Source organism: Antechinus flavipes, chromosome X, assembly GCF_016432865.1.
Source record: "Antechinus flavipes isolate AdamAnt ecotype Samford, QLD, Australia chromosome X, AdamAnt_v2, whole genome shotgun sequence".
In the NCBI taxonomy this organism is placed as follows: Eukaryota; Metazoa; Chordata; class Mammalia; order Dasyuromorphia; family Dasyuridae; genus Antechinus; species Antechinus flavipes.
In genome coordinates, this window is record NC_067404.1 from 4,179,935 (window position 1) to 4,189,609 (window position 9,675).

The 9,675-nt window shown below is 40.1% G+C and overlaps 1 long non-coding RNA gene across 2 annotated transcripts; it reads left to right on the forward strand.

Moving 5' to 3' along the window:
- The first annotated feature begins 2,386 nt into the window (after nucleotides 1-2,386).
- LOC127543001 (uncharacterized) lies at nucleotides 2,387-9,584 on the forward strand. 2 transcript variants are annotated; one of them, XR_007949048.1, is made up of 3 exons: nucleotides 2,387-2,584; nucleotides 3,410-3,497; nucleotides 8,566-9,584. It is a non-coding gene; the product is annotated as an uncharacterized LOC127543001 (long non-coding RNA). The 2 variants fall into 2 exon arrangements; XR_007949049.1 differs by lacking the exon at nucleotides 8,566-9,584 and adding an exon at nucleotides 3,828-4,034.
- The last annotated feature ends 91 nt before the right edge of the window (nucleotides 9,585-9,675 follow it).

Genomic DNA, 9,675 nt, shown 5'->3' on the forward strand with positions numbered 1-9,675 from the left:
AATATTGAATTTTATGGTTTAGAGGTGAAAACTGAAGAGTAGTTTGGTATGCACCTCACCATTTAGGATTAGGGTTAGGGTTAGGAATTTTATTATCCCTGTTATCCTTGTTATCTGGCAGCCAGTATGGAAGTACATAGTTCCATACCAATCCCAAGGGCTGGTGGCCTCAGGGCTACTGCTACCTTCTCCTAGAAGCTGTATTTTGTCACAACCAGAAGCAGTTCTTGTCCTCAGAGCCCCTGATCCTTGTGATCAAAAAGGATATAATTCCTACAGAGCCTTATACTTTCTTGCCTCAAAGTACTCTTCCCTTCCCTAGAACTGGGACCCAGCAGTGTATAGGAGCCAATGGGTGCCAAACAGCTTCCAGTCTTTGATTCAGTGCTAGTACAGGGGTCACTTCCAATCTACTTTTGACAAAATGACCGCTTCCCCTTACTGTCTCTGGCTTCTGAGCTCCAGAAGATAGCTTCTACTGTCACTATTTCATCCATTGAGTGGCATTTCATCCACACGGGCTGCAGGGCAACCTTAGTCTCTGTGTTACAAATCTCTTCTTCCAACCTTGGAAGGGGTCTTGGTCTAGAATAACCCACTTTGATCTTTTATTGTGTCTCTACTTAAGAATTTGATTTGAGCCATGAATTTAAAGGGGAATTGTGAGAGAGCTTGGCTTTGTGCTTCCTGTACTGTGCCATGTAGCTAATAACTTCTTCAATTGCCCTGTTGATCATTTGTGCTTTCAGGAAACATAGGAATGAATAAAAGGAAATGCACAATTTCCCTTGAGTTGGAGTATTTTCCCTGACTGTACCCACCACTGTAACATTCTGGTTAGCTTTCTAGAGGTCCTCCAAATAGGCCTTGGTTTCAACAGAATAATCACCACAGGAATAGTCAGGAATAAAGTCCAAAGTCTTTATTATCTCCTTCATAGTCTGTCTCCTTCTCCTGGGGCTGGGCTAGTTTTCTGGGGGACCTTCAGATGGGTCTTGGTCTTAGTAAAGACTTCTTAGTAAAGAAGTGAAGCAGCCAGTTCAGCCCCCATGAGGGTCTTTATCTTTGATTCTGACCTCCAGCCTCCAGCCTCCAGCCTCCAGGCTCCAGTCCTCTGTTTTCTCTATCTCCAAGTCTGTCTTCCTCCCAAATCTCTTAGCTCTTATATACTCTATTATAAATACATCATCATAAGTGTCAAACTTGTAGAATAGGTGTTGACTTGTAAAACTATACTAAGTACTAAATACATTTAAAACTAGAGAATCATTTTCTCAATTCCACTGAGTTAACACCTTGTTGTAAAATTACTTATTTCAAGTACACTTGGCCATCTACCCACCACCTTCAATATTCTCACCCTTGATCACCCCTTTTTGGCTTCCTTGGCATCTTTCACACCTCAGATAAGATTTCATTTTCTACAGTAAGTCTTCCTTGACCTCCTACTTCTAGCTTCTTCCCACTGCTTATTACTTCCTCTTCATCTTGTACATAGAATCATTCTCCAAAGTCGTTTGCATGTTATTTTCCCCATAACTAAGCTCCTTTATCCCAGAGACTACTTTTTTTCCTTTCTTTATAGTTCCAGCATTTCCTTAGCTCAGCTCTTGACACATAGTACCAGAATTTTATTGACTGACTATTCTGGACCCAATTTTCACTAATAGTTTTAGGAGGAAATTTATGAAATTACTTGGTAGAGAAGATTGATCCAGAAAGGTGGGTATGATTCCCTCTTTTCCAACCTCAGTGCAGAGTACATGCACATAAATGGAGGGGGGGGAGATGTGTATGTGTGCCTTGGTGGCCCTCTGTCCCTTCCCACCCGTTCTGATGTCTTGTCTCCTCAGGACTGGAAAAAAGAGCCTGAGAGCCGCCCTTCCCCTAGACCACCCCATCCTCCTTCTGCTCTAGGGGATGTCAGGAATCCAAGTCCTGTTCAAGGGCTGGGACTTGGCAGATGCTGCTGAGCTATTGTGCTCTTCCTTTCCTTGGAGGCCAGGACCCTCCTTCCTTGACCTCTCTCTTCTGCAATGTGTTCTCCCCCTCCCAGTTTCTGTAAAAGAGCCGCCCCTCAAACACTGCAAGAGCTCAGCTGCTGTCCCCTGATCCTAGCCCCCGCAGCCTGGCCTCGGAAACTGAGGACCCTGGTCAGCGCCGGGCCCCACTCCGGGTGGAAGATGAACTGCGATCCCCTCCCCTAGCGGGGCTGGGAGATGAGGGCTAAAAAAAATGACATGGGGTGGGGGGGGCTCACAAATGCTCTGGGGCTAATGTCCCAGTGACCCCTCCCCTATCCTGTACTCCACTGTCTCCTCCCTTCGCCCTATGCTCTGGGAGGAGACTAGCCCCACCCCGATATGACATCACAGGACTGCCCCTTCCCACTCTCTATTTTATGTAAGTCTCTTTTGTCTGGAGGCGAGAATATGTTGGATTCAGAGTAGCTGGAGGTCTGTGCGCCCCTCATCCAGTTCCCTACCTTTCCGCCTTCACAGCGATCCCTTACCCCCATCTTACCCTTATCTTCCGGACCGACAGATCCTGAGGGTCCTGAGGAGCCTAAGCCGCAGTGAGTGAGGTAGGTGTCCCTCCCTGCTCCTGCCTCAGCCCCTCCCTTCCTTCTTGTCTCATTGCAGCCTTTCCATGAAGCCCCTTCCTCCCCAACTGGCTTTCCTTCCTGCCCAGGAGGATGTGGGTAAGGGTGGCGACAAGGCCCTGGGAGCATCGACACCTTTGTCTGTCTATGTGTGTGATGTGGAGGTAGCTAAGATCATCCTGGGCGTGTCTGTGTCTTTGTCCGTGTGGAGGAGTGGGTGGGGGTGGGGGGGAGTGTGCGTGGGAGTGCCTGCACCTGCCTGGTGCTTCGTGCCGGCTCAGGGCTCAGTCTGGAAGGCTGCGGATTCTTGGGCTGGGGTGCGCCCAGGCCAGCAGAGAAGAGCCTTTGGGGCTCTCCCTTCCCAGTTTCTGAAAACCGGCCGGCCCTCAACCACCCCAAGCTCAGTTCAGCTGCTACCCCTCACACCCAACCCTAGCTGCCTGGGCTCGGGAAAGTAGGACCCGGTCAGCGCCGGGCCCCCCTCCGGGTTGAAGATGAACTGCGGTCCCCTCTCCTAGCGGGGTTAGGTGATGAGGGAGGAGAGTAATGACTTGGGAGAGGGCCCTCGCAACTGCTCTGGGGTTAGCGTCCCATTGCCCCCTCCCCTATACTGTACACTGCTCTCTCCTCCCTTCCCTCTGTGTTCTGGGAGGAGACTAGTCCCACCCCAGGTGACGTCACAGGACCGCCCCTTTCCAATCTCCATTTCTTTAAGTCTCTTTTATCTGGAGATGAGGATGTGCTGGGACCTGAGCGGATGGAGGTCTGTGCGCCCCTCTTCCAGTTCCCTACTTTCCGCCTTCACAGCGATCCTCTCCGTTACCCCCATCTTACCCTCATCTTCCGGACGGACCGATCCTGAGGGTCCTGAGGAGTCTAAGCCGCAATGAGTGAGGTAGGTGTCCCTCCCTGCTCCTGCCTCAGTCCCTCCCTTTCTTCTCCCTCCCCAGCGAGGAACCTTTAGGGACGCTCTCTCTCTCCCATTTGCTGTCCTAAGAGGTTTCATTTCCCATATCAAATTCTATTAACTGCAACTTAAGGCTCGATGAATTCTCTCTTTCACCAAAGTTCACCAAAAGTTTTCCAGACTTAAACATATTAAAGATTGTTCAACTTGTTTCATATGTTAAACTCATCCTGGTATAAAGGATTGATCATTAAATGAACTTACAGAATTTTTGTATATAATTTCCTTATTATATATGTTACTGTATCTCTTAAACAGGCTCATTTCTCAGGACTGATGACCTTATCTATCCTGAATGTTTAAGAAAACTGACAAGTTTAGAAATAAAACTTGGGCAGGCGCCTCAGCTGAGCTGTTTGTTGCCCAACCCCCACCATTCATCCTGTTTTGATGGGCTACCAGTGATTCTCAAACTTTTGTTCTCAATATCTTTATCTATTAAAAATGATTGAGGATCTGTCCAAAGAGTTTTTGTTTATGTGGTTTATAGTTATAGATATTGATCACATTAAAAATAAAAACTAATTTTGAATGTGTAGACTCTCTGAAAGGTTTTCAGAGATTCCCAGGATGCTCTGGACCAGACTTTGAGAACCACTGCTGTATACACTAATTATCAGATTTAGATTTAACATGATGACAATAGCTCCAAATAACTTAGTTAACAATTTTTTAAAAACATTTTTCCTGAAAATAGCCAAATAGTTTCTGTTGTATTTTTTCTATTAATTTTCTAGCAGCAATGAAACATACCTAATTCCTTAATTTACATTTACAAAATAATTTGAGATAGGATGAACAAGGCTAAATTGAATTTTCACCTTCTTAATAGTTGCCACATCCATTCTGTCTCTAAACTGATGAGTTCTCAGAGATAATTTTCATTACCTTAAATAATTTTACTTTTTTGTTTAGAGAGAAGGCAAGGTAATGTATGTGTGTATGTGAATGTGTGTGTGTGTGTGTATGTGTAGATACACACCTGTACACAAACACATACACACACACACATACCACACACATGAGATTTATATGACTTTAATTCATGAAATTTCCTAAATATCAATCAAATGTTCTGGACAAAGTGAATATCCATTTTGAATATTTTCCAATTTTAGACAAATCATTTTTTCTTGGTGAGCCAGGAAAGAGTTAAAATGTATTTTTTGTGTGTGTCTGGGACCAGAGAAGTATAATTCTAGATAATTCAAAAGCAGGATGATTTTTTGACAGTTTTTTTTGACAGTTAGCTGTGAACTGCTTTTCTGTTTTCCTAAATATAATGCAAATAGATTACAATTTATATATTCTTATAACGGGCTTTGATTAAAGTTCCTTTCAGCCACTTTTATCATGTATCTCAAATAACAAATTATATTTTCTTTCTCTCCCTCTTATCCCTTCTTCAGGTCAGGGAAGGAAAAAGAAAAGAGACATACCTAATTCCATAATTTACATTTACAAAATAATTTGAGATAGGATGAACAAGGCTAAATTGAATTTTCACCTTCTTAATAGTTGCCACATCCATTCTGTCTCTAAACTGATGAGTTCTCAGAGATAATTTTCATTACCTTAAATAATTTTACTTTTTTGTTTAGAGAGAAGGCAAGGTAATGTATGTTTGTATGTGAATGTGTGTGTGTGTAGATACACACCTGTACACAAACACACACACACACACACACACACACATACCACTTTCTTCCTAGGCCTAATGAGGCCCAGTTGAATTTGCTTAATGTAATTAACACACCCAAAAAATTCTGTCTCTCAACATTAGCATTGCATATTGGTCACATCTAAAAACCCAAAGAGTTGTCAAAATATGAAGCAATTTAACATTCATATATCATTTGTTTTTTGTTAACCACAATCAACATTAGTTGTCTTTACAAATCAGAAAATTGGTCAGAGATAAATTAATTTGCCAGAGATTACGTAGTTTTTCCATTTCTGTAACTGAAATAAAGAATGGTGAATTTACAAAAAAAGAAAAGATGTTGAATTTCTTACACACTCCATGCTGTCTTGCTGAGTGCTGTCAGGGACACCCAGATTCTTCTCAAGCAATTGCTGGACAGAGGCTGATGAAGCTGGAGTGGTTGGAGACAGGATTCAGAGAATGGTGGAATTTGACCCCCAGCCCATTTGCATTCCTCCACGCTTGGTTGGGCGGGAATTTTTTGCAAGCTTTTGAGTCTACTACTATTAAGGCTTTTTCTACAATACTCTTAACATATGAGAGAAGTTAGGAAATAATGATAAGGATGACAACAATCCCATCAGCAATCCCTCCAGAATCTCACTCTCACCTGGAGTGGGAGATTACTCCAGACAAGATAAGATTCAAAGAAAAGTTAGTAAAAACTGCTATTTTCCTCATTGTTATTTTTGATTAATTTCCAAATTCCATAATCAATTTTCTCAAAATGTTGAGACTTTTACTAAGGTGTTTTACTCACAAAACTTTTGAGGATCTGTAAGATATTATTTTAATTTTATTTTCTAATCACTTTTTCTGTGCATTTTTTCAACCTCTTTTTAAATTCACAGAAAAAAAGATTAGGCCCTATTTTTCAGGAAATTTTCAGCATACAAACTACAGCACAGAAGTTTTTTTCTGGCTGGTTGCCTATGACTTTTTCAGGTAACAAAATCTAGCTTACATACACATATGACATGGACATTCTGTGTAGAAACAAACATAGACACAAACAAAAATGACATGGAAGACAATTGTCCCAACTTTGTATAACACCATAAACTTGAAAAATTAAAAAAAAAATCTTATCATTATTATCACTTGTGCTAGCATCAACCATTCTTTTACAGACAAAAAAAAATCACTGTTAAGAAATCTTTTAACTAGCAGAATATTCAGGACTTGGGCTGTTTCAAAAAACAGAAAATTTGGTGTGAAAAATATTAAGATCTTGAGTGGTATACGGTGTAGCAATAATTGCATATAACTCCTACTGTGTATTTTCAAGCAAAGTATTTAAAAAACCAATTTAGTAATAGTGTTCAAAGACAAGGGTAGGGGGACAGAGATCTTGAATAAAGTTTTCATTGCTATTTTTATGCTAAGGAGGATTTTTACAGAAAAAGAGACAAAGGTCCTTTTAAGTAAGCAAAAAAGGTTTGGTATTGCTAGGTCATCTTCAGTTTAGGGCTTTTTTCAAGCCTCGCCCCTCAAATCCATCTTTCCAGGAGATTTAAAACACATTCTACAGTCCCAATAGATGGAATACATATACAAAGAGGCTAACTTTTCTTCGTTATGGAAATACCCATTGATGTTTAGTCACAAGTTGTAAAATTGGTAGCTAAAAATATTATCAATTGGACCTTAGTACCTATTCAATAGAACTTGCCAATCATTAAAACTTCTTGAATCAATATTACCGCCATCTGAGGCCAAAGAGAAAAGCCCTTCTTAGACTGGTTAGCCAAATACAGCCATGCTGTTCAAATAACAAGAGTTTATTTGCTCCTCCCACTGCTTGTAACTGATCCCAGCTTACTTGGTAAGATTTCTTTTAGAATTTGGATTAGGTTATCTCTGTAAAATTTGAAATAATTTTGCCAGTTCATTTGTTCCCAATTTCAAATACAGTTTTATCCAATTAATGTCCCTCACTAATTCCTGGTAATCATTTAGATTAACCAAATTATCCCCTCCAGTTTCTATTTTAGAATTGGACAAAATCAGTGATAGATTGAACCCAGAATACCTTCTTTCTGGTACTCCCCAAAACATTCATTACCCCATTTTAAAATTTTTATATACATATTTTTACATTTTTATTTTTGTGCTTTTCCTATTTTTGTAAGGTATTAATAATACCGAGCTGTATTTAAGAAAAAAATTATCCTGGTGAGAAGAAGTGTAGCAAAGACATATTTTCTTAAAAATTCAAAATAAATGTAAACCTTGGCAATGCTTGGAAACTGCATCCTAAAATAAGATCTAGTATATCAGAAGGAAGTGGACTCTAGTGGAAAGAAAATATATTCCATGTTCACATTTAAAGTATGTATGACAGTTTGACAAAAAACAAATTAAATATTAAGTTTTTCTGATTTTTAAGCAGTCCCTTGAAAGGTGGAAGTAAAATATTTTGATTTCACCACAGCTAATGCCCCTTAAATTAGCATTAGAATTTTTTAAAGGCAGGATGTTTCAATAGAGTTTTAAATTCCCTCCCTTTACTGATAAAAAAAACAAACAAACAAAAAAAAAAACTGGCTAGCATCTTTTTAATTTAAATTGAATTATTTTGATCATGAGCTCTACTATTTGTATTTTGAAAGGAATAGCCCTTTCTCTTCCTTTTAGCTCCTATAAAGTGTTTCCTGAACTAGTTCCCTAGGTATAAGAATTTGACTTTTCTTCAGGTCTGTGTCTATGAGAGAGATCCCAATAGGCAGCCTAGGGGAAGGGAAAAAGTGCTACTTCTTTCCCTCTTCAGGCATTTAGACTTTATAATCTCTACCCTCCTGTCTTCCTCCAAAGTATTGATAAAAGAATGTACTTTAAGGATTTAAGGGATCTGTCTCTGAGGGTTGGAGAAATACACCAAAATAGAGATTATAGAAATTGGAAGATCTCCCAGTCATTTTCCTTTTAATTAACTAATAATTTCAGATACTATTCTCAGTCTCTGCTATCTCTTTTATTTTGCCTCATTCCAAATTGAATATGTATATTCTATTGATATCCGCTGGACAATAATCAATTTTATAAATTGTATCATATATATATATATATATATATTCTTATTTGATATTTGATATCTTTCATCTGTGTCAGCCTGGTGATAAACTATTTCTAATGCTAAATTATTTCCAGTGATAAAGTGCCTTTTGGTGATCACCTTTTTTCCCACTATATCCTCACTTTATATTATTTAATTCCCCAATTACCTGAATTGTACACACGTGTCTAAGTGGGCACCTTTCCATGGAAGCTCTGTCCATGTTCCATCCCTAGTTTGGCCGCCACTGTTGGAGTCCAACTCTCGTAGTGAGATGAAGGATGCGACATTTTCCATTTGGCTGGCTGGTCGCAGAAGAGAGTTCAGCTAGATTGGAGAGGAGCACTCTGGTGCAGACACAGAGCACTTTGGGAGATTTCAGCGGAATTACACCAGAAGCCCTCTTTCCGAGGCAAGAAGAATATTTTCCATTTGGCTGGCTGGTGGCAGAAGAAGAGTTTTCAGAGGATAAAGCTACGAGTGGAGAGTTCAGTGGACAACCAGATTCATCTTCATCTCACACCACTGTGGTAGGTGGCTGGGCTCCTGCACGCCCCCCACTGAGACCAAGCTGGTCTGAAAGACTCACCAGAAAGCTAGCCGAGCCCCAGGTGAAGGAGACAAGAGATTTATTCCATCTCTGTGCTGGTTGGAGGCAGAAGAAAGCAGAGGCAGAGGCAAAAGGACAGAACCTTTGGATTTGGAGATATTTGGAGGGCTCTAAGCTAAACCGGCTGTGTTTTGAGAAGAACAAGAACTCCAACATTTGAACTCCCAACATTTTGGCAGTCAGAAAAGTCCTGTTTATGGACTCTTCGAAGTTTATTGGTCAGAGAGACAAATACATATAGCTCAAATGCTCATAGGTTTGATAAGAAGTGCACTCTTTTTTTTTTTTCTACACATAAACTTAAGTTTACCCTTCCCCAAGTACATACATATATACACACAAACACACACACATTTTCAGTGAAACTATAGATCTTCAGTAGAACTTTGAAGAGCTTCCACATATGGGAAACACATGAGCATTTGCATATAAGATATATACCCGTGAACACATTATCAAGTCACATGTATTGAAGAGCACTTATGTCTTTCTATTGATATCATCACCCTGCTCTTTAGTAAATACATTCCTTGTCTAGTGCTGCTCAAGAAGTGCACTCTTTTAAAATTCCTGTAGCCTAACAAAATCTACTATGATGTAAATGATTAAACCACTTAAGCCCTAAGAGATGTAAATAGTTGAGATATGCATCAGAGTAAAGTTTATTATATCATTGTCTCAGGTATCTTTCTCCCAAATACCTTTAGTCTCCTTTTGGACATTCTTTTCTGTCCTA